Genomic DNA, 26,966 nt, shown 5'->3' with positions numbered 1-26,966 from the left:
CAGTAAAACCATGTTGCATTCCACTCCTTGGGGTGACTGTGTAGTCTGGCATGGGGATAAGTGATTTCTTTCCTTTTCTGAATTGCCATACCGCCCAATTCGGTATTGGGACCATCAGTGAATTCTGTGCGGCGGTTTAAGTGGAAGCAGTCTCTGAACAATTCAACTGTGGGTTTCTCTTGAAGGTATACCTCATAGAGCACTTGGAAGTGACATAAGTTGGTAACAGAATTGGGGCCAGTATCTTGCGGGCGGAGTTGAAAATTGGCTAACACATCCCGGTAAAATTTAGAGCCGGGCGGTTTGAAGCCCCGGGCTAAGTGATCCGCAAAGATCACAACCTCTCCCTCTTGAGGTGTGGGAGGACATTCATCACCAGGAACCCTCCAGTGGATAGTCTCTTTGCTGTCTAAAGCGCCGATCGAGACTAAATTATCCAACTGAGTTTCTGTGACACGAGAAGGAACCCAGTTGCACTCATATACTTGTTTGGCCATGGTGAGATCTACAAGAAATAGGTGATTCCGGTTCAAGAACATGTTGGATAAAAGAAGGCGCTGGTATGAACAATGCTAAACCGGAGGCAGTATATTTAAACCGGATTTTTATGAAGTGGCATCATATGGCTAAAGAGTTCTGGCGGTTCAACAAGGGGACTAATGGTATATACCGGTTTATTAACTTTTTCTATATTAAGTTAAACCGCCTGATCTAAACATTGAAAGCAATTGAGGTTGCGGATGGCTAAGTATGCAGAAACAGGTTTCACAAGGTCTTATTGCAGCAATGGATCTGAAGCAAGTTCAGAAAAACAGAAAATATTCAAAAGGTTAAAGCAGAACAGAAGTAAATCAATGGGTAGGAATGTGGATGAGATCTATAGACTTGAGCGTAAAACTACAGGCGGATGCTAAAAAGCTACTGCTGGTCAGAGCAGGGTTTCACAGATATGTCCAGGAGTCTAGGTACGAGTATGAACAAGTGATGAACACGGCAAGAACACGAAACCCTAGAATAGATCTATGTTAAGAAGAACAGAAGGCTTACCAGAGTCGAGGAAGACGCGGAAGGCTACCGCGGTGCTCTGGTGCGTTCAGGTTGATGCAGCGGCCCAAGACGGTGCAGAGGTCAACGGCGGCGGCGGAGCTCCGAGGCTGGCGACGCGAGGAAGACGAAGAGAAAGAGACGAAGGGGAGAAAAGGAAATGACCCTTCGGTCCTATTTATAAGGCAGGGGACGTGTGTCAGGCGCGCGAATCCAGGAGCCACAAGATTCGGAAGTGGAGCTGCTGCCTTGGGTATCGCAGATCTATTAATAAAAGAAGGCGTCATAAATGTTAACTTCATGATGACGTCATGCCGGTTTACAGCAACCAGAGATGATGACGACATGGTGGTTTACCAATTACCAGACGATGTTGAAGACAAAGATTTTTGTGAAGGATTGACATGAACCAGTTCAAATCAATCTGGGGCCTAATGTTGGGGATATGACCACTAGGCGTGAACCGGCCTACCTGGGCCGGGTTAGCTTCATTAGTAGTTTAAAGGTGATTAAGCAGATGAAGGCCCAAGGCCTGTAGTCGGTTTAGAACCTGTAGCCGTAAACCGGCTTGATATCTAAACTTGCATTGTAAGTTAGGAATAGAGAGAGACCAACCGGGATACGAGTATGAACCGGTGTGGGACTCTGTGGACCAACGGGCGTCACCCGTGTATATAAGGGGACGACCCGGCGGCGGTTCAAGGACAGACAACAACAACTCGAGCCTAGGCGAAGCTTGTTTGCTCCCTAGCCATCAAAACCACATCAATTCCATCACAACTAGATGTAGGATTTTACCTTCATCGAAGGGGCCGAACTAGTATAAACCCTTGTGTCTTTGTGTCCGCTTTAACCCCTTCAAGTTAACCCGTAGCGATGGCTCCACGACTAAGTCCTTTCACAAGGACATCTGCCGTGACAAATGCACGACACCCGTTGTATGTGAACGAAAGGATCTATCACACCCGATCATCACGTGGTGCTTCGAAACGACGAACTTTAGCAACGGAGCACAGTTAGGGGGAACACTTTCTTGAAATTGTTATGAGGGATCATCTTATTTACTACCGTCGTTCTAAGTAAACAAGATGCATAAACATAATAAACATCACATGCAATTATATAGTAGTGACATGATATGGCCAATATCATATAGCTCCTTCGATCTCCATCTTCGGGGCTCCATGATCATCTTCGTCACCGGCATGACACCATGATCTCCATCATCGTGTCTCCATGAAGTTTCTCGCCAACTATTACTTCTACTACTACGGCTAACGGTTTAGCAATAAAGTAAAGTAATTACATGGTGTTAAATCATTGACACGCAGGTCATACAATAATTAAGACAACTCCTATGGCTCCTGCCGATTGTCATACTCATCGACATGCAAGTCGTGATTCCTATTACAAGAACATGATCTCATACATCACAATATATCATTCATCATTCATCACAACTTTTGGCCATATCACATCACATAGCAATTGCTGCAAAAACAAGTTAGACGTCCTCTAATTGTTGTTGCATCTTTTACGAGGCTGCAATTGGGTTCTAACAAGAACGTTTTCTTACCTACGAATAACCACAACGTGATTTTGTCAACTTCTATTTACCCTTCATAAGGACCCTTTTCATCGAATCCGCTCCAACTAAAGTGGGAGAGACAGACACCCGCTAGCCACCTTATGCAACTAGTGCATGTCAGTCGGTGGAACCTGTCTCACGTAAGCATACGTGTAAGGTCGGTCCGAGCCGCTTCATCCCACAATACCGCTAGAGCAAAATAAGACTAGTAGTGGCAAGCAAGTTGACAAGATCTACGCCCACAACAGATTTGTGTTCTACTTGTGCAATAGAGAACTACGCATAGACCTAGCTCTGATACCACTATTGGGGAACGTTGCATAAAATAAAAAATTTCCTACGTTCACCAAGATCAATCTATGAGTTCATCTAGCAATGAGAGAGAGAGATGCATCTACATACCCTTGTAGATCACGTGCGGAAGCGTTCAAGAGAACGGGGTTGAGGGAGTCATTCTCATCGTGATCCAAATCATCGGAGATCCTAGCGCCGAACGGACGGCACCTCCGCGTTCAACACACGTACGGTCAGCATGACGTCTCCTCCTTCTTGATCCAGCATGGGGGAAGGAGAGGTTGATGAAGATCCAGCAGCACGACAGCGTGGTGGTGGATGCAGTAGGGATTCCAGCAGGGCTTTGCCAAGCGCCACTGGAGGAGGAAGAGGTGTCACGAGAGGGAGAGGGAGGCGCCAAGGCTTAGGGTGTGGCTGCCCTCCCTCCCCTCCACTATATATAGGGGCTAGGGGGGCGCATGCCCCCTTGGAGATCCCATCTAGAGGGGGGGGGGCGGCGGCCCCCGGGGCAACGACCCCCTTAGGGTTTCCAACCAGGGGGTGCATGCCCCTCGGGGGGGGGGGGCAACGGTCCCCTTAGGGTTTCCAACCAGGGGGGTGCATGCCCCCTCGGGGGGGGGTGGAGGGGCAACGTCCCCCTAGGGTTTCCAACCCTAGGCGCCTTGGGCCCTTGGGTGGGGCGCACCAGCCCACCAGGGTCTGGTTCCCACACCACTTCAGCCCATGGGGCCCTCCAGGATAGGTGGCCCCACCCGATGGACCCCCGGGACCCTTCCGGTGGTCTCGGTACAATACCGGTGACCCCCGAAACTTTCCCGATGGCCGAAACCTGACTTCCTATATATAATTCTTCACCTTCGGACCATTCCGGAATGCCTCGTGATGTCCGGGATCTCATCCGGGACTCCGAATAACTTTCGGGTTACTGCATACTCATATCTCTACAACCCTAGCGTCACCGAACCTTAAGTGTGTAGACCCTACGGGTTCGGGAGCTATGCAGACATGACCGAGACGCCTCTCCGGTCAACAACCAACAGCGGGATATGGATACCCATGTTGGCTCCCTCATACTCCTCTATGATCTCACTGGATGAACCACGATGTCGAGGATTCAATCAGTCCCGTATTCAATTCGCTTTGTCAATCGGTACGTTACTTGCCCGAGAGTCGATCGTCGGTATCCCAATACCTCGTTCAATATCGTTACCGGCAAGTCACTTTACTCGTACCGTAATGCATGATCCCGTGACCAGACACTTGGTCACTTTGAGCTCATGATGATGCACTACCGAGTGGGCCCAGTGATACCTCTCCGTAATACGGAGTGACAAATCCCAGTCTCGATCCGTGTCAACCCAACAGACACTTTCGGAGATACCCGTAGTATACCTTTATAGTCACCCAGTTACGTTGTGACGTTTGGTACACCCAAAGCACTCCTACGGTATCCGGGAGTTACACGATCTCATGGTCTAAGGAAGAGATACTTGACATTGGAAAAAGCTCTAGCAAAACGAACTACACGATCTTGTGCTATGCTTAGGATTGGGTCTTGTCCATCACATCATTCTCCTAATGATGTGATCCCGTTATCAATGACATCCAATGTCCATAGTCAGGAAACCATGACTATCTGTTGATCAACGAGCTAGTTAACTAGAGGCTCACTAGGGACATGTTGTGGTCTAAGTATTCACACGTGTATTACGATTTCCGGATAATACAATTATAGCATGAATAAAAGACAACTATCATGAACAAAGAAATATAATAATAATCCTTTTATTATTGCCTCTAGGGCATATTTGCAACAGACCGGGCATCTTGAGTTTAAGGTAGGCGTAGTGTGTACTGCGTTGAAGTGGGCGTAGGCCGTTCTTCCAAGCAATGCATGATAACCACTACGGAGGGGAGCGATGGTGAAGAGTAATTCTTCGCTTCTGAAGTTGTCTGGAGAACCGAATGTCACCTCTAAAATGAGGGAGCCCTTGCAGCGGGCCTCCACGCCTGGTATTACCCCTTCAAAGGTGGTGTTACTTTGGTTGATTCTGGATGGGTCTATCCCCATCATGCAGGCAGTGTCCTGGTATATTAGATTGAGACTACTGCCGCCGTCCATGAGGACACGAGTGAGATGGTATCCGTCGATTATTGGGTCGAGCACGAAGACAGCCGATCCTCCGTGCCGCATACTAGTCGGGTAGTCCCTGCGATCAAAGGTGATCGGCCAGGCCGACCAGGGGTTAAGTTTGGGGGCGACAGGCTATACAGTGTATGCGTCTCTGAGCGTGCGTTTGCGCCTTCTCTTGGGTATGTGAGTCGCGTAGATCATGTTTACTATCTTTACCTCTGGTGGGAATTTTTTTTGTCCCCCAGTGTTCGGCTGGCGAGGCTCGTCCTCGTCTTCACTTGGTGTTTCCCTTCCCTTGTGTTTGGCATTTAACTTTCCGGCCTGCTTGAAGACCCAACATTCTCTATGGGTGTGGTTCGTAGGTTTTTCGGGGGTGCCATGAATTTGGCACAGTCTGTCCAGGACTTTGTTCAGGCCGTACGGTCCCTCTTTGCTCCCCTTTAAATGGCTTCTTTTGTTGACCGGGTTGGGAGCCCTTGAATCCGGCGTTGACCGCTGTGTTGTCTGGACTTTCTTTTCGATGCTTGTTTTTATTGCATCGTGGCTTCCCGTTGCCATCCCTGATTTCGGATGTGCCTGGGTCGCTGGTGCCTCTATGGGCCAACCAGCTATCTTCTGCCGTGCAAAAGCGGGTCATAAGGCGTGCTAAGGCTGCCATTGTCCTCGGCTTTTCTTGGCCGAGGTGTCTGGCGAGCCACTCATCCCGGATACTGTGCTTGAAGGCCGCTAGGGCTTCGGCATCCGAACAATCGACAATTTGGTTCTTCTTAGTGAGGAATCTATTCCAAAGCTTGCATGCGGACTCTCTAGGCTGTGGAATTATGTGACTTAAATCGTTAGCGTCTAGAGGCCGGACATATGTTCCTTGAAAATTGGCCCTGAAAGCATCCCCAAGTTCCTCCCAACTTCCGATGGAATTTTTGGGGACGCTTTTCAACCAGTGTGAGCTGGTCCCTTCAACTTGAGGGGAAGGTATTTTATGGCGTGGAGGTCGTCTCCACGAGCCATGTGGATGTGAAGGATAAAATCCTCAATCCAGACCCCGGGGTCTGTCGTTGTGTCATATGCCTCTATGTTCACGGGTTTGAAACCCTGTGGAAATCCGTGTCCCAATACGTCTTCGGTGAAGCACAGGGGGTGAGTAGCCCCTCTGTATTTGGACGTGTTGTGGCATGCTGTCGACTGTTGTTGTGTCCGATGCTGATTCTGAACTGGTATTCGATCAGTCTAATCATTTTCGTGACCATAATCCTGTGCCGGGGCGTGTCCTCTAGATCCATAGATGGACCTCGTCGCGCTGGCCTTTTTGTCCAGGAGCTCACATAAATCCTGTGCGGCATCAGTAGCTGCTCAGTTGCGGTCATGAAGTGGTTGTTCCAGCCTACTGGCTGTATTGTTCTTCGGTGAAATGGCCTCATCGTCTATATCTGGCAGCAGCTTGCGCTTTGGGTAGCTCTTTGTGTGGCGATCGTCGCCGTATTTTTCCTCAGTGTCTAGCACTTTATTCCATCTGCGGTTGAGCGTTTCCTGCGCGGCCTTAAGTCTTTGCTTCTGCTTCTTTAGACTTCTCGCAGTGGCCATAAGCCTTCTGTGGAGGTTATCTCGTTCCAAACATTTTTCCGGGATGATGAATGCATCGTCGTCCGGACCGTGCTCCTCTCCCGGGGCAGGTTGATGAGTTTGTGCCTTGGGATGGCTGTGATCGGGCATCTGCTTCGGGCTGTGTTCGGCGTGACCTGGCTCATCCTGCTCCATCGCTGGGTCCATATGGTCGTCGTTGCCTTTGGAGTTGACTGGTGTGTCGATCTTTCTACCGCTGTTATCACTATTTTTACTATGGCTGGACTTAGAGCGGCGTTTGCGCCGTCGTTTTGGCTTTTGTCCGGGAGTTTTATCCTCCTTTTGTCGACATCGTCCTCATTAGGCGTGTCCACCATGTATATATCATATGATGAGGTGGTCGTCCAGTGCCCCGTGGGCGGTTGTTCCGAATCGTCCCCTGCGCCGACGTCTATATTGTCGGGGTCATCGGAGTCGAAGTCAAGCATGTCTATTATGTCATCGACAGTGGCTATGAAGTGGGTGGTGGGTGGGCAATGAATTTCTTAGTCGCCTTCTTCCCCCTTGAGCCGGAAATAGTTCGGCCAAGAGTCTCCTGACAAACAGAGAGGCCTTAATGAATTAAGCATGTCGCCGAAGGGCGAGTGCTGGAAGATATCCGCAACGGTGAACTCCATTACCGGAGCCCAACTAGATTCGGGGGCTCGGGGGCGCGCGGTCTGGAACCTACAGCCGGACACAAGTCCGGGGGTCCGGGGACACAGACTTCCTTGGGGGCGGAGTCTGTGTTCGGCTCTACTGCCGACGAGTATGCGGCCTCCGGGGCGGGGTCCATACACCCGTCGTCGGACAATGCGATCTGCCCTGGATTTAGGTTCGGAGCTCCTGTAGGTGTGATATCCTGAGTGTTATCTGACAGCAGGTCTAAGCCGTGCTCATCATGATTGTTCGGAGCTCCTGGCGTAGGCATGAATCCGTCGAAGATCAAGTCTCCGCGGATATCAGCCGAGTAGTTCAAGTTTCCGAACCTGACCTGATGGACAGGGGCATAGCTGTCGATCTGGTCCAGATGGCCAAGCGAATTGGCCCGCAGTACGAAGCCGCCGAACACGAAGATCTGTCCGAGGAGAAAAGTCTCACCCTGGACCACATTATTGTTGATTATTGAAGGGGCCATCAAGCCTTGTAGCGATGGCACAGAGGAACTTCTCAATGAAAGCACCAATGTCGGTGTCAAAACCAGCGGATCTCAGGTAGGGGGTCCCGATCTGTGCGTCTAAGGCTAATGGTAACAGGAGGCAGGGGACACGATGTTTTACCCAGGTTCGGACCCTCTCAATGGAGGTAAAACCCTACTTCCTGCTTGATTGATCTTGATGATATGAGTATTACAAGAGTTGATCTACCACGAGATCGTAGAGGCTAAACCCTAGAAGCTAGCTGTCGGTGTCAAAACTGGCGGATCTCGAGTAAGGGGTCCCGATCTGTGCGTCTTAGGCTGATGGTAATAGGAAGAAAGGGACACAATGTTTACCCAGGTTCGGGCCCTCTCGATGGAGGTAAAACCCTACTTCCTGCTTGATTAATATTGATGATATGAGTAGTACAAGAGTAGATCTACCACGAGATCGTAGAGGCTAAATCCTAGAAGCTAGCCTATGATGATTATGATTGTAATTGTGATCGGCCTTATAAGGACCAAGCTCTCTGGATTATATAGACACCGGAGAGGGCTAGGGTTTACATGGAGTCGGATACAAGGAAGGAAATATAATATCCGGATTGCCAAGCTTGTCTTCCATGCAAAGGAGAGTCCCATCCGGACATGGGACGGAGTCTTGAGTCTTGTATCTTCACGCTCCAATAGTCCGGACGAAGTATATAGTCCGGCCGTCCGGATATCCCCTAATCCAGGATTCCCTCAGTAGCCCCTGAACCAAGCTTCAATGACGATGAGTCCGGCGTGCAGTCTTGTCTTCGGCATTGCAAGGCGGGTCCCTACTCCGAATACTCCAAAGTTATTATCGAACATGTAGATCGTGTCCGGATCTGCAAAATGATCTTCACATACCACCGTAGAGAGAATGATATTTCAACTGACAAATATTTAGACGACGTGATATGTCATTACGGTCAGGTCATTATTCGAACCGTTTTCCCACAACCAGCCACAACGCGTATTGCGAGGTGGTTTCCTTGACATGTCTTGTCAAAGCAGAGATCGTGTCCCCTTATCATGGGATTCTCATCAATACGGGTATGGGTAATCCCACCGCGCCATCAATCATGGCGCTTGGGAAGTAAGCGATTCTCAACGGGCAAGTGAGGAGGCGCACCGCTTTCGTCGCCTCTATAAAGGGATAAAGGATCCCCATTTTCACCCACGCCTTCCTCATCCTTTGCTCATCCTTGCCTCCTTGAGATCCAGCGCCCTAGTCCAACTCTTCTCTGCATAGGTGAATATGTCCAGATCAGGAGGCAAGTGGGTGGCTTCCACTGTGAAGGAGAAGGATATCGTGAATCTACGGGCGGCCAGATACTTGGCTGCAAACATAGCGCACCGGCTACCGGACGAAGATCATGAGCGGCCAACAAGCGGAGTGCGTAGGGGCCATGGTGGGCAAGATGCCTAATGTCACCTGGCTTGACGGCTCCTTTTCAGAGACCGTGAAAGGGTGGCAATCGGGGTGGTTCTACATCACCGAGCCGCACGGAGCCAACTGGGCGGTGGCCCCCGAATTCCGATCCGGAACCCCCATGCGGCTCACCTACTAGGAAAAGAAGGGTCTGGCCTGGGGCGAACCTGCGGAGCTGACCGGACTCCAAAACTGCATCAAGAATATGAAGGGCAAGAACATCAAGCTTGTCAACGTGATCCAGGTCATGCTCATTCGCCGGATTCTTCCGTGCCAAAGGCGGGTGTTTAATCTGTGGGAGTTCATCCCGACCGAACACCAGACGCTTCGAAAGCTCTATGGCATGAAGCACAAAGACGCATGGAAGGCGCTGTTCAAGGCCTCCAAAGTACCTCCTCCCATATCCGAGGACCGTGGACTTCATCCCGCACGGCCTCCCCGTCTGGTGAGTTTTCTGACTACCACCGGATTTAGTTCTTCCCAATGTATTCGTGGGGGAGTCTTAAGTAATTGTGCATGTTTGATCGGGATTATGTGGAGACAGCGGAGCGGATTGACTGTCCGGCTCTGCTGCCCGAAGGTCCAGCCGATGCTCTCCTGATGGAGATGCTAGTTCTGGTGCCCTACAAGGCACCGGAGAAGAAGGCCGAAAAGAAGGCCCCGGGGACCCGGAATGGTCTATGGCGTAAAGTTGTACCAGAGGCGTCATCCGAAAACGACGAGGCACACTCCTCCCTTGAAGGGGAGGAAGAAGAAGGAGAGGCTGCCTCGTCCGGAGAGGATGGGGGGCCTGAGAAGGCGGGCCAGGGGGGCAGGACAGGCTCCCGGCGCAAGGCCATCATACCCTCGTCGTCCGACGACGACGAGGCGGATTCCTCCCGCGAAGGCGGGGGGAAAAAAGAATAAACTCTGCCTCCCCGTACTGGGGGTGAGAAAAAGAGGAAAGCCGCCCCGAAGGGGGAGGCTGGGACGTCCAAGAAGGGAAAAGCGTCCCTTTCGGACTACTCCACCACCGCCGCCAATAGCGAGGAGGGGTGGCTACCCAGGGGGAAGCCCCTAGTGTGATCGTAAGTATTCGCACTCTATTGTAATTTTGCTTCATAGTCTTGTCATAACGCCGAACTTGTATACAGTCCGCCCAGGGTCCATCCTGAGGTGTCGTCTTCGGATGGGTCCTTGAGTGATTAAGCGATGAATTCTCTCCCGACGTCCACTACTCCTCAGCATGCGGACGACACGGAGGTGTTGTCCCAAAGGCTCCCAGAGCGGGGGGAGGTGACTCTGGAGGCGCCCCAAGGCAGAATTCCAGACGTCGGACACGCGGGGTTCAAGATCCCCGCGGATCGTGTTGATGAGAGCCACCGTAAGCCGGGCTCTCAGCCGAATACTATTCCGGAACCTCCAGTGGTTCCGGACTCAGGCGGGCAGCCCCTCGTTAGGGAGGGCGAGCCATCTGTGCTGAGGACTTCCGCTATGCCCGAGGCGTCGGATTGTCTGCTGGAAGCGCTTCGCGGCGCTTCCATGGATGAAGAGCACCATACTCTTATGAGTGTGGTGATTCAGAGGGTTTTGTCCACCAAGAGCGGACTAACCGAAGCTTGCACCAGCCTCCTGACAGGCTTTAAGGTAAGTAATAAAAATGTGTGAAATTACCACCCGATAGGTAGGAGCCCCTGATACTTTGTTTGGTGTTCGGAAAGAAAAACCAAATGGAGGGTCAATTATAATCCGCAGGAGTCTAATAATAAGTGTGAATGTGAATGAGCAGGTTGTGCTGCTTGCCGCTGCTGTCCGCACAGCCAAGATCGCCGGACTAAAACGAGACCTAGAGCAGGCGCAGGGAGAGCTCGACCTCACGCAGAGGCAGCTCGAAGAGAACAAAGGTGAGTGATTCCCCGCTCTCACATAATGAAGGATAGATAAAATTAGTTATTCTAACAACGAAGCATTGTGATTTTGTAACAGGGGCCACCACCGAAGTGGCATCTCTGAAGAAAGCGCTATTCGAGGCCGAAGACAAGGCGGCCTTGGAACACAAGGAGCGCGAAAAGCAAGATGCTAGAGTGGGCGAGGTACAGCAAGAGCTCAAGGAGTTCGGTAAGAAGTTTGAGTCTGCGGAGCATGAGCTTAAGGTGAAAGAGGCCGAGCTTGCGAAGGCCCTTGCTACACTACTAGAAAAAGGGCTATAGATGGGATTGACACTAATGGTACATCGGACAAGCGGTGCGCCATTAGTATATACTAATGGCGCACCACCTTCTGATATGCCATTAGAGTTGAAAAATTAACTAGTGCGCCTGTCCAAAAATACTAATGGCGCATCCAGACTTAGTGCGCCATTACTAGTTCTAACTAGTAATGGCGCACCTGTCGGAAAGTGCGCCACTAATGTTGTTTTTTTTATTATATTTTTTATTCCTTTTTTTGCAAAACTACTAATGGCGCATTGTTCCACCGTGCGCCATTACTAGTTTAAACTAAACTACTAATGGCGCACCACCAGAAGGTGCGCCATTAGTAACCTGGATTACTAATGGCGCATTTAGAGTTGGTGCGCCATTAGTAAGTGGGCAGCAACAAGATATTTTGGACAGCCTCTCCTACCCACACTCACTTTCTCCCCACTTCATTCTCTCCACCTCCTCCTTGTCTCGGGTGCCTCCTCTTTTTCACCTCATTTCCACCATAGATTCATTCAAATTAAGTGGTTAAATTACCTTGTTTTGATAGGTAAGTAAGGGGGAAGCTATATTTCTGTTGTTCTCCCTACAACAATGTGCACATGCACTTTTTATGGCCTAGCTAGATCTATGTATGTTCGTGGTGTTGCATATGTTTGTGGTGTTGCATATGTGTTTGTGTTTGGAGGTGTACCGGTATTTGAAATGCGATAGTTGCCAATATTTTGCCGGAATGTTGATTCATTTCCGTTTCGGCGAGAATTTTGGCATTAAGCATTCTTTTTGGTCCTATTTTTAGGGAAAGTCATGCCAAATTTTTTGTTGGTTCTAAAATATCGTTTTGCTCTACCCCGCAGGCGACCATGGTCCGCACGATGACCGAAGGCATCGTGAATAGGTTTTTGAGGTCCACGAAGGCCGAGATGCTTCAAAAGAACGAGACGGAGATAAGATGTCCGTGTCGAAGATGCAAGATGAAGAGCCTTATTGCGGACCTGGATTCCGGGCAGGTGCGGGACCACCTGCTCTTGCGTGGTTTCATGGATGGCTATCGGTGGCAAGGTGATGAAGATGACTATGAAGTCGTCCATGGGGGCTGGGCAAGAAATGAGGAAGGGCAGCAAGACAACCACCGCGGCTCGGGCAGGCGAGAAGAAGAAGAATCCCCAGGAGATGATCACGACGGTGATGCTGTACACAGTCATCATGTAGAAGATGTAGGACATGATGATGAGGAAGATGCCGGAGCAGATGATGGGCATGATCATGAAGATGATGATGTCGGCGGAGCAGACGACGCTGGACCATCGATGGGCTGGGTGCAGGACCCTCATATTCATGAGCTGCTTCTCAAGCAGACGGATAATGCAAGAGCTGCCGCCCGAGAGAAAGCCAAGATGGATCAACTTGAGTTAGACGCGGTTACTCCATTGTATGAAGGATGCAGGCCCGAGGATACCCGCCTGAAAAAGTAACGCTCATGGCTCTCGAGATGAAGGTAAAACACAGAATGACCGACGCATGCTTCGACGAGAACATGTCATTCTGGCACGAACGTCTTCCCAAGGGGAACAAGTGCCCGACCAGTTTGGAGGAGGCGAAGAAAATTGGGTGTCCTCTCGATTTACCGCACGTGAAATACCATGTCTGCATGAACAATTGCATCATTTATCGGGACGAGCACGCGGAGTCTACCATATGTCCGGTGTGCGGCGTCACTCGATACAAGAAGAGGAAGAAAGCTCCTCGAAAAGTGGTGTGGTACTTTCCGATCACTCCTCGTCTGCAGCGGTATTTCACGGACCCTAAGGTAGCAAAGCTCTTGCGTTGGCACGCGGATAGGGAGGAGAAGAAGCGAGAAGATGACGCAAATGATCCAGAGATAGATAAAAAAGACAAGATGTTGAGTCACCCTAAGGATGCGAGCTAGTGGCAAGCGTTGAACTTCGAAGACCTAGAATTTGGGAACGATCCAAGGAACATCATGTTGGGCGCGAGCACCGATGGAGTCAATCCGTTTGGTAGCCAGAGAAACACACATAGCACCTGGCCTGTGTTTGTGTGGATGTACAACCTTCCCCCCTGGTTGTGCATGAAGAGGAAGTACATTCACATGAGTATGCTAATTGAAGGACCGAAACAACCAGGGAACGACATCAATCTGTATCTGGGGCTGCTGAAAGAGGAGCTTGACATGCTGTGGAAAACGCCAGCCAATACGTGGGACGCCGCAGAGAAAGAATATTTCCCTATGAGAGCCACACTGCTCACGACGGTGCACGACTATCTCGGTTACGGATGTCTCGCGGGGCAGGTAGTCCACGGATTTTCTAGACGCGTAAGGTGCATGGATGACACAACGTATCGCCAGCTAGATAGAGATACCGGGTCTTTGAAAACTGTGTTCATGGGACATCGAAGGTGGCTTCGCGATGATGACCCGTGGAGGAAACGCAAGGATATGTTCGATGGTGAAACCGAACCCCGAAAACGCCCGTGTACGAGGAGCGGCGAGGAAATAGACAAGCTGTTGAAAAATTGGAAAGATTGCCCACTACCGGGAAAGAAGCAAAAGGCGCCAGAACCGGGAAAGAAGCGAAAGGCGCCAGAGCCGCTGCTGAAGGTATGGAAAACAAGGTCTGTTTTCTGGGACTTGCCGTACTGGAAGATCCACCGTGTGCCTCACAGCCTTGATGTCATGCATATCACGAAGAACGTGTGCGAGAGTCTGCTTGGTACCCTGCTCAACATGGCAGAGAGGACCAAAGATGGGCCGAAAGCAAGGGCAGACTTGAAATCAATGGGCATCAGGCAGGAGCTTCACGCTAATGATGATGATGATGATGATGATGATGATGCGAAGCAGGACACAGTAAGTCGACGCAAAGGCAAAAAGGCCAAGAAGACCGGAAATGACTACCCTCCCATGTGCTTCACTCTAAGTCAGGAGGAGATCGAGCAGTTTTTCACCTGCCTCCTAGGAGTAAAACTTCCTTACGGTTACGCGTGGAAGATAAGCAGATACCTAGACCCAGCGAAGCAGAAGTTCAGTGGGATGAAGTCTCATGACTGTCACGTGCTGATGACGCAGATACTTCTAGTTGCAATCCGTGGGATCATGGACGCGCACGTCGGTGAAACGCTATTTGGCCTATGCAACTTTTTCGACGTCATCTCTCGGAAGTCGATTGGCGTGAGGCAACTCAGAAGGCTACAGGAAGAAATCGTGGTGATACTATGCGAGCTTGAGATGTACTTCCCGCCCACATTCTTCGACGTTATGGTGCATCTGCTGATCCATATAGTGGAGGATATCATCCAACTCGGGCCGACGTTCCTACACAGCATGATGCCGTTCGAAAGGATGAATGGTGTCATCAAAGGATACGTTCGCAACATGTCACGTCTAGAGGGAAGTATAGCCAGGGGCTTTCTGACCGAAGAGTGCATCTCCTACTGCACGAATTATCTAGGCATCGAGAACCCCGTTGGTCTGCCCGTCAACAGGCACCTCGGCAGGCTCGCTGGATGGGGTCACCGTGAGGGTCACCACGAAATGCATGTCGACTTAGAGGGTCGACTCGCCGACTTTGAAAGAGCAAACCTAGTCGCGCTACAACACATAGACATGGTCGATCCTTGGGTGGTAGAGCACAAAACCTTTATTAAGAAGATGTACAATGACCGAGGCCAACAGAGGACGGACGGAGATATAATCAAAGAGCACAACTCATGTTTCACGCGTTGGTTCAAGCAGAAGCTTTTGTCGTACCCTTTACATGAGGATTCTTCCGCGGAAGAACAACTCATATTCGCCTTGTCACAGGGCGCCGAGCACAACCTGATGACCTATGAGGCGTACGATATCAACGGCTACACATTCTAAACTGAGGCCAAGGACATGAAGAGTGATGGTTATCAGAACTCCGGGGTAACGATGGAATCCTACACCGGTAATGACAAGGACAGATACTACGGAAGGATCAAGGAGATCTGGGAGCTGAGCTACGCTGGAGAGAAGGTCCTGATGTTCCGTGTCAGATGGGCGAAGAGCGTCCTAAAAGAAGACCGGTATTTCACCACCATGGTTATACCCGAAGCCAAATTCAAGACCGCGGGCGCAAACGTCACCGCGAAAAATGAGCCATGGGTACTGGCTTCCCAAGTTGACCAATGCTTCTTCATTACCGACCCGTCAAAGCCCAGTGGTGTTGTCGTGAGGAGAGGCAAAAGGAAGATCATCAGAATGGATGGAGTAGCCAATGAGCAAGACTTCGACAAGTACGGCGACCCAAGGATCGAACATGACGACGATGATGAAGTAGCAGCATACACCACAAGAAGAAGTAGGACCACCCTACCTAAAGGACGTCCGTTCCACAGAAGAACTCCATTTGCGAAAAAGAAGGGCAAGAAGATTGTGAACAGATAGCTAGCTAAGATTGATTGTATTTAAATCGTAGCCTTCATTTCTCGATTCTATTTCATGGGCACTTTTTGAACTATCATGAATATTTTTAAATTTCATGGACACTCGATCTCGATCCCCCTCCATCTCGATCGCTATCCCACCTCACCAGATCCGGTCCCCCTCGCCGCCGAGCACCCCCGGTCCACCGGCCGCCGCCGCCGACCCCCCGCACCCTCGATTCCCCTACTCAACCGCCGCCGCCGACCCCCCGCACCCCCCACACCCTCCCCCGCTCCACCGGCATTACTGTTTGATGATATTTTTTAAAAAAATTATTACTGTCTTATAAAAAAATATTACTGTTATGATTTAAACAAGTTTGAACATATTTAAACACAAATAAGTATCAAAACATTTTAAATGCATAAAAAAATTGTGGAGCCTGGGAATCGAACCCAGGACCTCCTGGTGTGAGAACTGGCTGCTGACCAGTCAAGCTAGTAGAGGGAACTTGATGTGGATCAGGTCAGGTGGAAGATAACCTTTGGCTTGAGCAGAAATCAAAAAAAAATACTAATGGCGCACCAGGGTGGGTGCGCCATTAGTATGGATGTACTTATGGCGCACCGAGGGGTGGTGCGCCATTAGTATTGTGCCGCCCGGCCCAAACTATCCCCTCTCTCTCCCTCGCCCTCGCCCTCGATCCCCTTCCCCCTCCTCTCCCGACGCCGCTGCCCCGCCGCCTCGACGCCCCCGACGTCGCTCGACGCCTCGGCGCCTTCCCGTCCGACGGCGCCAAGCACTGCTACGCGCTCCCCGTCGCACCCGCGCGTGCTACCTCGTCCGCGCCACCCTTCCTCTACGCCGATTCGACGGCGACGAACCTTCCCGGAGTTCGACCTCTACCTCGGCGCCACCCGCTGGTCCCCTGTTGTCATAAGGGAGGCCGTCGTGCTGGCCCAGTCCTCCATCATCTCCGTCTGCCTCTCCAACGCCACCAGCGGCCGGCCCTTCATCTCGACCCTCGCGCTCCGGCCCCTCAATGGGTCGCTGTACCGCATCGACGCCGAGGCCCGCGCCTTCCTCGCCCTCCGCCCGCATCAACTTCGGCGCACCCTCGCCAGATCCCGTCAGGTCTGTCTTCCCCTTTCCCCATTCTTTTTGTTCTGATTATGATTTTAAAATGTAATCAATCTTCTTTCACTTGCTATTCTTCCTACAAATCACTGGATTCGTAGACTATATGCCTACATGCCAAATGATGATTTTTTCTTTTACACAAGTAAAATGTGGTTAACCAATTGAACCCAAAATTTGTCATCTCCAGCAAACTAGTGTCTTTTTCTTGTCTGTAGATTAATATGGATGTTGATCTTCCTTAGATTCAAAACCAATAAACCAAACTAAACTTGTCATTCTTGTTTTTAATCACTGTGACAACACATAATTTATGTTAAGAAACTGATGACATTTCAATATTTTACTTATTAAACCAACCAGGTTGCACCTGCACAACCTGAGCTGGAGGTGATGTCAAGCATAGTCACTTCTGCCAGATATGGCTTGTAAAAGCCAGGAGAAATACTGTCCTTCTTTGTTTCTTGAAAGCTCGCCGAGAAGTTAACTCCTAGGGTTTTAGCAGTTATGTATAAAAACATAGAAAAGCCCGGCGGAATTAACTTTGGATTTTTTGCATTTAACTAAAAAACCCATAAAGAGTACAGTTCATTATTGAATAAAATGAAAATGGCAGTTTATTTAGAAATTTGGAGTAGTTGCTATGGTTTTTTTAGCACAAAAAGTCTGATTATATAAGCAAAAACAATTGTTAGCTTTTAGATGGTGTGGTGGTTCACTTGGGGTATGTGTAGCAGTTAGCAAAACAGAGGACTAAAGTGCTCTGTTTTGGCAAACCAGTGCATGCATGCCTTTTTGCTTCTTCAATTTTTTCACTGACGACGAATGCTGGCAACTCGACAGCAGCTAGCTAGCAGGTGTTCCTTTACAAGCATAGTAGAGCATAGTATGGATTCTAATGTTCAACTCTGACTAAACAGTTTCTGCAAACGGTCTTTTACTGCACTTGACTGAGAAGTAGGTGTTCTGCTATATCCTGCACTTGAGGTGAGTTGTGTTCTCAGTTTACATTGCAATGGCACTCTTCTTGTAAACACAAATTCAGATTTATATACTATATGCTGGCATGACTGTTTTTAATAGGCAGGACAGTGCAGTAGTTGATGTATCTTGGGTTGATTATAAAGTTGCTTGGGTTTAATATTACCCAGCATGATGATGTATCAATGTAGCGTTAGCATATGATCCAAGTGCTATTACTGCTAGTAAATAGCTAATACAGTTAATGAAGAAGAAGAAAAACTGCTAGTACAGTTAATGAAGAAGAAGAAAAACTGCTACTACTGCTAGTAAATAGCATCAGACTGAATGTCTTTTATATGTGGCCAATACAGTCTGATGGACAATACAGTTATTGAAGAAGAAAAAAACTGCTAGTACTGCTAGTAAATAGCATCAGACTTAATGTCTTTTACTAACCAGAAAAGGTTTTGACTTGAAATGTTAATAGCACAGAGAGCACCACAAGTTAAACACCTCAATCTGTTAGTATTTGTCTGCATTTTCTCACATTCTTCTTGCATCTGATCCAGTATTGCTTGTAGTGGTTTGTCCAAAATGTTGAATGATACTGCTTGGAGATGCATATATTGTTTCACCTCTTCACATGCCAATGTATTTTCCATGTTGTGATGGAGGCCTTTTTTGCCTTGTCCACTCGAGAGGCCCTTGAGTTTGCTGGAATGTTGATTAACTTCCGTTCCAGCAAATTCGGGTACTCCATATGTCCTATTTTCAGCAAAGGTCATGCTGAAATTTTCCGTGAATTTTAGCATGACTTTGCTAAAAATAGGACATATGGGGTACTTGTGACTAATGCATGGGCCGGGGTACTTGTGACTAATGATGAAAGCTTAGGCTTTTAGGGTGCCTCGGCGTCGAAAAACCCTCAATGATAAAAGCTTAGCTTTTAGGATGCCTCGGTGTCGACAAACCCTAAATGATGAGACCATGATCTTGTTCCTTGACAATAACCAACTTTTTGACCAAACTTTGTTCCTATTTAGAGAGAAACATGGCCAACAATGATGAGGCCGGGGGTTCGGGCGGCAAGGCATTCTGGGAGCTGTCCCAGGAGATGGAGGAACAACATCACTTGTATGAGGACGCCGCCTTCCCCACCGATCCTGAGACCACTGATGGTACCGCCGAGGATGACCCCACTGATGCCACCACTGATGGTGCCGCCGAGGATGCCACCACTGATGATGGCGGCGCACGCACAGATGGCAGCCAACCGAAGAGGCAACGGAAGGACCGGCGCCCGACCGTGCTCCGCACCCTCAAGGAGCAAGTTACTGAAGTGGACTCTGACGGGAATCCAACGGCGCCTGAACGAATAGTCAAGGGGTACTCGCTTCAGCTCGGGTGCATTCTCCGGAGCACCGTCTCGATCAACACCGAGAACCTGAGGCATCCTCACCGAGGGAATTTGCGCAACCTCCTCTTCACGAAGCTGCACGAACGATACAAGTTCCCCGCTGAATTTGAAAACACAAGCCTCAAAGGGAATAAAGTGAACAATGTTGCCCTCACGAAGATGAGCAAGGCCCTGTCTACTTGGAAAAGCAATGTGAAGAGAATGATCGAGAAAGGTGAGAGTTATGAGAAGATCAAGGAGAAAAATCCTTCGATCACCGAAGATGACTACAACGACTTCAAGATCAATTGCTCAAGCACCGCAAACTCCCAATCAAGTCAGTGGGGGAAAGAAATGCGGGAGCTTAACTTAGGGGAACACACACTCGGTCCCGGCGGTTACAGAGTGGCGGAGCCTATATGGGACAAGGAGGAGGCGGACCATGCCGAGCAAGGCCTACCGCCTCTCTTCGATAAATACGGTGACAAGCAGACCAGGAACTTTGTCAGGGCCCGGTACAAGAAGGACCCGAAAACAAAGGAGCTTACCACGGATCCAAAGACCAGGGCGCTTGAGCTTGTTCTGGTAAGGAATACACCCCCGCGTAATTAGCTCCATATGGTTGCATTCTAATTAATGAAGCCAAATTTCTAAATGGTTCACATTCCTTCTACAGGCGACTGAAAGCAGTAGCGCGGGGTCGACTAAGAGCAATCCTTGGGACACCACTCTAAATAGGGCGTTGAATGTAATGAAGAACAAGGATAAGCTCAGTAAGCCAACGTCAGCTGGTCGTGTGGCTGGCAAAGGCTTGTCGACAAAATGGTCGTCATACTATAACAATGGTGGCCGAAAGGAGAAAAAGACCAGCTCGGAAAGGTTCAAGAACTCAAGGCACAGGTGGCGCGGATTCCGGAGATTGTCCAAGAGAAAGTGCAACAACAACTCGGAGCGACGATCACCGCCATTGTGCCTACCTTGATCGAGGGGTTGAGTGCGTGGATTGCATGCGGCCAACAGGGGCCGCCCCCGATTCCTAGCTTCACGGCCAGCAACTCGCAGAATGCGATGGCGGGGCCATTGGTGTCTCCGGCGGAGCTGGCATTGGTGTCTCCGACGCCGGCACGGGAGCTTAATGCACCCGGGTGTACGCCGGCCGGCACCTCTGCAGCAAGCGGCCCCTCCGTCAACTGCACGCCCGCCGTTGGCGGTGCCTCGACATTAGCCGAGCTCGACGCCATCATCACGGTAACTAATTAAGCCTCTCTCGGCCAAGGACTTCATCTCCTTGCCTTTGACTGGGCATCCCTGATGCCCTACATGTTTTCGCAGGGCGCCGCCGATGTTCCGTGCACTCTCCTGCACTTCGTGAACAACGAGTTGGTCGATGTCGCCAAGGGCAAAATCGTTCAACCGGGCAACCCCTTGTTCCACGGTACCCAGATGCCACCCAACTTGTTTAGGGTTCAACTGGTTCGGGTGCTGCCAGTCGTGCTGGCGCCAAGTCGGCCCCATGGCAAGACCGCTGCAACGGTGCCGGACATCCCTATGCCACTGGATCCAAACATGCATATGGCACAGGATCAGAACGACAACGATGACGATACATTTGGCAACGTTGATCAGTACTTTGCCGAACATGGGTACGATGGCGACTTCATGGGGCCTCCTTCTCAAGAACCCAACCCAACAAAAGACGTGCGCGATCTAGCTGGTACCGCGGAGAAGCCAAGTTGCAACAGGCGTCGTCTGCTGTTCAGCTCTCAGGAGACGCCTCCAGCTGCCGACTTCACCGAGCCTCAGATAGGCGAGGTGTGAAATATTATCAGCCCAAACACACTCAAGAAGGCGGTCTGTGAGCAGAACTCGGTCCCATTACAGGAGAAGAAGAAGGTGTTGGGGAACGTTGCAGAAAACAAAAAATTTCCTACTCGTTTCACCAAGATCATCTAGGAGTTCATCTAGCAACGAGTGATTAGATGCATCTACATACCTTTGTAGATCGCGAGCGGAAGCGTTCAAAAGAACGGTGATGATGTAGTCGTACTCGACGTGATCCAAATCACCGATGACCAGCGCCGAACGGACGGCACCTCCGCGTTCAACACACGTACGGAACAGCCACGTCTCCTCCTTCTTGATCCAGCAAGGGAGGGAGGAGAGGTTGAGGGAGATGGCACCAGCAGCAGCACGACGGCGTGGTGTTGATGGAGCTGCAGTACTCCGGCAGAGCTTCGCTAAGCACTATGGAGGTGGAGGAGGTGTTGGGGAGGGAGAAGGAGGCAACCAAAGGCCGAGGCGTTCAGGTATGAAGTCCCTCCTCTCCCCCACTATATATAGGGGTGCCAAGGGGGGGTGGCCGGCCCTAGGAGATCCAATCTCCTAGGGGGTGCGGCGGCCAAGGGGGGTTTCCCTCCCCCCCAAGGCACCTAGGAGGTGCCTTACCCTCCTAGGACTCTTGCCCCCTTTAACCCTAGGCGCATGGGCCTATGTGGGGCTGGTGCCCTTGGCCCATTAGGCCAAGGCGCACCCCCTACAGCCCATGTGGCCCCCCGGGACAGGTGGACCCACCCGGTGGACCCCCGGGACCCTTCAGGTGGTCCCGGTACAATACCGATAACCCCGAAACTTGTCCCGATGCCCGAAACAGGACTTCCCATATATAAATCTTTACCTCCGGACCATTCCGGAACTCCTCGTGACGTCCGGGATCTCATCCGGGACTCCGAACAACATTCAGGTTACTGCATATACATATCCCTACAACCCTAGCGTAACTGAACCTTAAGTGTGTAGACCCTACGGGTTCGAGAGACAAGCAGACATGACCGAGACGACTCTTCGGTCAATAACCAACAGCGGGATCTGGATACCCATGTTGGCTCCCACATGCTCCACGATGATCTCATCGGATGAACCATGATGTCGAGGATTCTATCAACCCCGTACGCTATTCCCTTTGTCTATCGATATGTTACTTGCCCGAGACTCGATCGTCGGTATCCCAATACCTCGTTCAATCTCGTTACCGGCAAGTCACTTTACTCGTACCGTAATGCATGATCCCGTGACCAGACACTTGATCACTCTGAGCTCATTATGATGATGCATTACCGAGTGGGCCCAGTGATACCTCTCCGTCATACGGAGTGACAAATCCCAGTCTTGATCCATGTCACCCAACAGACACTTTCGGAGATGCCCGTAGTCTACCTTTATAGTCACCCAGTTACGTTGTGACGTTTGGCATACCCAAAGCACTCCTACGGTATCCGGGAGTTACACGATCTCATGGTCTAAGGAAAAGATACTTGACATTGGAAAACTCTAGCAAACGAACTATATGATCTTGTGCTATGTTTAGGATTGGGTCTTGTCCATCACATCATTCTCCTAATGATGTGATCTCGTTATCAATGACATCCAGTGTCCATAGTCAGGAAATCATGACTATCTGTTGATCAACGAGCTAGTCAACTAGAGGCTCACTAGGGACACGTTGATGTCTGTTATTCACACATGTATTACGATTTCCGGATAACACAATTATAGCATGAATAAAGACAATTATCATGAACAAGGAAATATAATAATAATGCTTTTATTATTGCCTCTAGGGCATATTTCCAACAGTCTCCCACTTGCACTAGAGTCAATAATCTAGTTACATTGTGATGAATCGAACACCCATGGAATTCTGGTGTTGATCATGTTTTGCTCTAGGAAGAGGTTTAGTCAACGGATCTGCTACATTCAGGTCCGTATGTACTTTACAAATCTCTATGTCTCCATCTTGAACATTTTCACGAATGGAGTTGAAGCGACGCTTGATGTGCCTTGTCTTCTTGTGAAACCTGGGCTCCTTGGCAAGTGCAATAGCTCAAGTGTTGTCACAGAAGAGCTTGATCGGCCCCGACGCATTGGGTATGACTCCTAGGTCGGTGATGAACTCCTTCACCCATATTGCTTCATGTGCTGCCTCCGAGGCTGCCATGTACTCCGCTTCACATGTAGATCCCGCCACAACGCTTTGCTTGCAACTGCACCAGCTTACTGCCCCACCATTCAAAATATACACGTATCCGGTTTGTGACTTAGAGTCATCCAGATCTGTGTCGAAGCTAGCGTCGACGTAACCCTTTACGACGAGCTCTTCGTCACCTCCATAAACGAGAAACATTTCCTTAGTCCTTTTCAGGTACTTCAGGATATTCTTGACCGCTGTCCAGTGTTCCTTGCCGGGATTACTTTGGTACCTTCCTACCAAACTGACGGCAAGGTTAACATCAGGTCTGGTACACAGCATGGCATACATAATAGAACCTATGGCTGAGGCATAGGGGATGACGCTCATCTCTTCTATATCTTCTGCCGTGGTCGGAGATTGAGCTGAGCTCAATTTCACACCTTGTAACACAGGCAAGAACCCTTTCTTGGATTGATCCATATTGAACTTCTTCAATATCTTATCAAGGTATGTGCTTTGTGAAAGACCTATGAGGCGTCTCGATCTATCTCTATAGATTTTGATGCCTAATATATAAGCAGCTTCTCCAAGGTCCTTCATTGAAAAACTTTTATTCAAGTAGGCCTTGATGCTGTCCAAGAGTTCTATATCATTTCCCATCAAAAGTATGTCATCTACATATAATATGAGAAATGCTACAGAGCTCCCACTCACTTTCTTGTAAACGCAGGCTTCTCCATAAGTCTGTGTAAACCCAAACGCTTTGATCATCTCATCAAAGCGAATGTTCCAACTCCGAGATGCTTGCACCAGCCCATAAATCGAGCGTTGGAGCTTGCACACTTTGTCAGCATTCTTAGGATCGACAAAACCTTCCGGCTGCATCATATACAATTCTTCCTTAAGGAAACCATTAAGGAATGCCGTTTTGACGTCCATTTGCCATATTTCGTAATCATAGAATGCGGCAATTGCTAACATGATTCGGACGGACTTCAGCTTCGCTACCGGTGAGAAAGTCTCATCGTAGTCAACCCCTTGAACTTGTCGATAACCCTTAGCGACAAGCCGAGCTTTATAGATGGTCACATTACCATCCGCGTCTCTCTTCTTCTTAAAGATCCATTTATTTTCTATGTCTCGCCGCTCAACGGGCAAGTCAGTCAAAGTCCATACTTTGTTTTCATACATGGATCCTATCTCGGATTTCATGGCTTCTAGCCATTTGTCGGAATCCGGGCCCGCCATCGCTTCTTCATAGTTGGAAGGTTCACCGTTGTCTAACAACATGATTTCCAAGACAGGGTTGCCGTACCACTCTGGTGCGGAACGTGTCCTTGTGGACCTTCGAATTTCAGTAGGAGCTTGATCAGAAGTATCTTGATCATTATCATTAACTTCCTCTCTAGTCGGTGCTGGCACCTCAGGAACATTTTCTTGAGTTGCGCCATTTTCCGGTTCAAGAGGCAATACTTCATCAAGCTCTACTTTCCTCCCACTTACTTCTTTCGAGAGAAATTCTTTCTCCAGAAAGGACCCATTCTTGGCAACAAAGATCTTGCCTTCGGATCTGAGGTAGAAGGTGTACCCAATAGTTTCTTTTGGGTACCCTATGAAGACGCATTTTTCCGATTTGGGTTCGAGCTTTTCAGGTTGAAGTTTCTTGACATAAGCATCGCATCCCCAAACTTTTAGAAACGACAGCTTAGGTTTCTTCCCAAACCACAATTCATACGGTGTCGTCTCAACGGATTTCGACGGAGCCCTATTTAAAGTGAATGCGGCAGTCTCTAAAGCATAGCCCCAAAATGAAAGCGGTAAATCGGTAAGAGACATCATAGATCGCACCATATCTAACAGAGTGCGATTGCGACGTTCGAACACACCATTACGCTGAGGTGTTCCAGGCGGCGTGAGTTGTGAAACTATTCCACATTTTCTTAAGTGTGCCCCAAACTCGTGACTCAAGTATTCTCCTCCACGATCTGATCGTAGAAACTTGATTTTCCTGTCACGTTGATTTTCAACCTCACTCTGAAATTCCTTGAACTTTTCAAAGGTTTCAGACTTGTGTTTCATTAAGTAGATATACCCATACCTACTTAAATCATCAGTGAGGGTGAGAACATAACGATAGCCACCGCGAGCCTCAACACTCATTGGACCGCATACATCGGTATGTATGATTTCCAATAAGTCGGTTGCTCGCTCCATTGTTCCTGAGAACGGAGTCTTGGTCATTTTACCCATAAGGCATGGTTCGCACGTGTCAAATGATTCATAATCAAGAGACTCTAAAAGTCCATCAGCATGGAGCTTCTTCATGCGTTTGACACCTATGTGACCAAGGCGGCAGTGCCACAAGTATGTGGGACTATCATTATCAACCTTACTTCCTTTGGTACTCACATTATGACCATGTGTAGCATCACATTCGAGATTCATAAAGAATAAACCATTCACCATAGGAGCATGACCATAAAACATATCTCTCATAAAAATGGAACAACCATTATTCTCAGATTTAAAAGATTAGCCATCTCGAATTAAACGAGATCCCGATACAATGTTCATGCTCAAAGCTGGCACTAAATAACAATTATTAAGGTTTAAAACTAATCCCGAAGGGAGATGCAGAGGTAGCGTGCCGACGGCGATCACATTGACCTTGGAACCATTCCCGACGCGCATCGTCACCTCGTCCTTTGCCAGTTTCCGCTTATTCTGCAGCCCCTGTTTTGAGTTACAAATGTGAGCAACTGCACCGGTATCAAATACCCAGGAGCTACTACGGGCACTAGTAAGGTACACATCAATTACATGTATATCACATATACCTTTTGTTTTGCCGGCCTTCTTATCCGCTAAGTACTTAGGGCAGTTCCGCTTCCAGTGACCGCTTCCCTTGCAATAAAAGCACTCAGTCTCGGGCTTGGGTCCATTCTTTGGCTTCTTCCCAGCAGCTTGCTTGCCGGGCGCGGCAACCTCCTTGCCGTCCTTCTTGAAGTTCTTTTTACCCTTGCCTTTCTTGAACTTAGTGGTTTTATTGACCATCAACACTTGATGTTCCTTCCTGACTTCTACCTCCGCTGATTTCAGCATAGCAAATACTTCAGGAATGGTCTTTTCCATCCCCTGCATATTGAAGTTCATCACAAAGCTCTTGTAGCTTGGTGGAAGCGACTGGAGGATTCTGTCAATGACCGCATCATCCGGGAGATTAACTCCCAGCTGAGTCAAGCGGTTATGCAACCCAGACATAGTGAGTATGTGCTCACTGACAGAACTGTTTTCCTCCATCTTACAGCTGAAGAATTTGTCGGAGACTTCATATCTCTCGACCCGGGCATGAGCTTGGAAAACCATTTTCAGCTCTTCGAACATCTCATATGCTCCATGTCTCTCAAAACGCTTTTGGAGCCCCGGCTCTAGGCTGTAAAGCATGCCGCACTGAACGAGGGAGTAGTCATCGAAACGTGCCTGCCAAGCGTTCATAACATCTTGTTCTGCAGGGAGAACGGGTGCGTCACCAAGCGGTGCTTGTAGGACATAATCTTTCTTGGCAGCTATGAGGATGATCCTCAGGTTCCGGACCCAGTCCGTATAGTTGCTGACATCGTCTTTCAGCTTAGTTTTCTCTAGGAACGCGTTGAAGT

Source organism: Triticum aestivum, chromosome 4B (genome assembly GCF_018294505.1).
Source record: "Triticum aestivum cultivar Chinese Spring chromosome 4B, IWGSC CS RefSeq v2.1, whole genome shotgun sequence".
Lineage (NCBI taxonomy): Eukaryota > Viridiplantae > Streptophyta > Magnoliopsida > Poales > Poaceae > Triticum > Triticum aestivum.
The sequence above is the reverse complement of the archived record's forward strand: the minus strand, read 5'-3'. Positions refer to the sequence as shown.